Genomic DNA, 3,836 nt, shown 5'->3' with positions numbered 1-3,836 from the left:
TTGAGCTAGGTGCCTGCTGAAGAACTGCTGAAGAACTGCTTGCAAAGTTACTCCATTGTTTGCGATATTTCATAGTTTCCTTCTTATTTTTGTATAAAAAAATTATTTTGTTAGTTGATTAATATGTAAACCCTAACATTCCATTACAAATTTATTATGTATACAGATAGTAATTTACATTCTACCTTTAAAAAAACAAAATTCATCGAAAATTCTGATTGAAAATTTATGGGTTTCGTCTTCCTCCTTTCTAGTGGTCAAGAACATCAAATCAACAAGAAATATTCAAGCTTTACTGCATTTAGTTTTTTTTTTCAGTTTAATTAATGTGTTACGTTTATTTTTTATTTAAATAAAATATAAAATGAAAATGTTGTTTTGCAGGTTGTGATAATGACATCAGAGAGTGGTCCAATTATTTCTACAGATCCTGCGTATAAATATTTTTTTTCGGACCAAAATAAGTCTTGTTCTTGTTGTTTGTGATTAGAACTAAAACGAGGCCTTAAGGTTGCAACAATATATAGTATGATCGCATGAGGATTTAGAAAATTTGTTTAAATGTCTGAATTTATTTTGAGGCACGAGTGTCTTGTTTCAGGAACAAAAAGAGGAGATAATATAGTTATGGAGTAAAACTTTAAGCAAGGAAAATAAAAATTTATTAAGCCGAAGGCCATGATTTTATTTCAAAGTAGATATCTTTAGGTCGATGCACAACGGTTCCATAAAGCATCTTTCTTTTCCAAATATTCGGGTTCGCGAGCAATGAAACTTGGTCTATGTGCCATGTATTTGATTAGAGTGTCATGGCAGAGCTTTCCCTCTTGGACAAGTTCGCGGCAACAAACATCGGAGACCGCTCCGTTCCAGAATATCTCTTCGACTATATCCCAATGTACACTTGGGAGACATTTTTGTCAGGCATATATCCCAAAACTGTTTCGCTTCCACTTCCTCAATTGCAATGACGGGTACAGATGCATAGACCACAGCTACAACAACCAATGCCACAACGATCTTGATGTTGAGTTTTATCGATCTTGGTATTTAATTCAATAATATGTTTTTGTTTTATGTTTTCTTGCTATTGAAATCGAACTACCAATGGTATTTATATACACCAATGAAATGATATATAATTACATATGTTTAACTCTTGTATTATATATTAATAGGGAAGTTTCTTTGTTTGTGTTTTATAACATCTCAATCCCATTCAGTGAAATGAAGGTTCTTAAAATTGTCGACATCATCTGAATCGAGATAATGCATTTTACTTTGTACTAATGAAGCCATCACTTGTTTGAAAATAAAATTGATATAAAAAAAAAAACAAATCGTACTCAATTCAATCAATAAAGCTGATCCCACACTAATTTCTGTGTAGTCCGACACAAACTTGCACTACAAGAAAAAAACGAATTTGCGACAGAAAAATCTATAGCAAATACAAAGCGAATCTGTCGCAATTAAAAATTTGCGACAGATTGCGACATAATTGTTTCTGTATATCGTTGTCGCAAAAATTTGTGAGTCGCCAATCGGTCGCAATTTTGCGATGGAGTTGTGCGACAGATTATTCCGTCGCAAAATATTTTTTTAATTTAAAAAAAATATAAAACTATATTATACATACGCATATATATATCTACATATACATACATTACACATATACATATATATACATATATATACACACATATTCATATACATACACATACATATACATTTACATACACATACACACATTCATACCCATATATGTACACATATAAATTTACATATACATATATATACACTTACACATATACATTACACACATACATAAACACACATTTATACATATTCACACACACATATTGTGACAACCCGTGAATTCGTCACCCATATTGAAACTTAGTAAACTCTAAAATGTGCCTAAAAATGACCCTAAAATATTGAATTAGACCCTAACCAAGTTGACCCGAAGGATTGGACCGAAACGAGCGAAAAAAACGGGCGGAAATTGGTCAGACCGTCCGGTCTGGGAGGACGCAGACCGTCCGGTCTGCCTAGCCAAACCGTCCAGTCTGAGGTCGCGGAATCGCACTTCTCACGCGCCGCCACCTCCTGCTTCGCCATGCAGCCACCTCTTCCGCCCTGTGGCCACCTCCTGCTTCCTCTGGGGCGTGAAATCACGCCTAACCCCGCTCATTTACGCCATTTTTGCTTCTCACTTCACTCTCTCACTCTCTCGCAACTCTCTCTAAAAAGTCCGGAACTTCTCTCTTCGATTGGAGCTCCGATTTCGGTCAAAATCAACAAATAAACACAGCAATCAACACTAGAGAACCTCCCCAACATAACCCCAAACTCGAATTTGAGCTAGGTGAGTGTTTCGGATTAATCCCGAAAATGATAATCAAATTGAAAATGGAGATTTCTGTGTGTTGTGTGTGTATTGCATGAAATTGACCTTAGATTTGAGTTCTTGATGTTACTAGGATCATTTTGAGCTATAGCGTGTTGAATTTGGTGCGAAAATGCGAAACCCGAAAGTCCTTGGTTCGCCTAGACCGACCGGTCCAGGTTGGGACCGACCGGTCTAGGGTTGCAGGTTCGCGAGGAAGAAGACGACCTCAGACCGTCCGGTCTAGGTCTCGAGACCGTCCGGTCAGAGCCCTCAGTCCGTCCGGTCTAGGTTTTCGGAACGCCCGTTTCGGACCCTGCAGACCGACCGGTCCAGACGGGCAGACCGATCGGGCCAAACCCCTGTTACCCTTTTTTGGCCCGTTTCGTCGGTTTGAGCGAGATCCGACGCAACCGACCCCTGTACCCAACCAACCTTGACCTGTTTCCTACCCGAATCTCACGAAACTTGAATGAAACTATCCGACGGTAAGTTAAACCTTCAGAACGAGATGAATTGGTAATCCGAGATGGTCGGAACCCAATTTGATCGGATCAGAGGATAAAAGAATAGAATGAACGTAATGGAAACGATATACCAAAAGGATAAGTAAGGACGTATGTATATACGATTAAAGTATAATGATATACGAGTGTGTGTGATTGGGGAATCGGGTAGTTGGCATGGCGTGAGACTTTATTCCGGAGGGCCGGGATAGAGTTGAGCGTGTGATTGTAGCGGGTGACGTGATATCCCGACGGTTGCATTGTTTGAGATCTCCTCTTTGTGATCTCCGACCCGGGTCGGGTTTCATATTGAGGAGGCATGATTGTGATTGGTTGCCTATGGGCAGAGCTTGGAACCGATGATACACGTGATAGTCTTGAGCGATTCGGCTATCACGGGGTTGAGGAAACCCTACGGTTACTCTGTAACCGCGCCAACGTTCCATAGCTATGGAACGGGATCGGGATTGAGTGATTCTCCCGGCAGAGACTGGCAACACATTTACCCGTGACTCGGGATTGAGCGATTCTCCTGACGAGGTTGTGCGGAAAGACTTTGAAAGACCTGAGCTCGGGTCTGATGAGCTTTTCCGTGGCGGACGGCCGACGAGAGGTTGTCAGTTGTGTACTGACTTCGCTCGACATAGTCGGTGGTGGCCTGGAGGAGGCACCTGGCGCTCTGGTATCAAGAGGTGACATCGATATCGAAGGGGATGGTTGATATGTTATGTTTTATGGAGTAGGGAACTGGGTGACGTGTTTTTATTGTTCCGGCATTTGCCGAGGAGAGCGGGGGATGTGGGTTGCACATGGAGAGTCCTTACCCACGGGTGTGATGCACACGTGGAGATGATTTGACGGTACTGATGTTACTGAGAGACCCGATGGGTCGAGCTATGACTTGTGTACATATGTCCTGGACTGGTGAGACCAGATCC

The sequence above is a fragment of the Tarenaya hassleriana genome, unplaced genomic scaffold, assembly GCF_000463585.1.
Source record: "Tarenaya hassleriana unplaced genomic scaffold, ASM46358v1 Cleome1, whole genome shotgun sequence".
Classification (NCBI taxonomy): Eukaryota; Viridiplantae; Streptophyta; class Magnoliopsida; order Brassicales; family Cleomaceae; genus Tarenaya; species Tarenaya hassleriana.
This window is presented reverse-complemented; position numbering follows the sequence as displayed.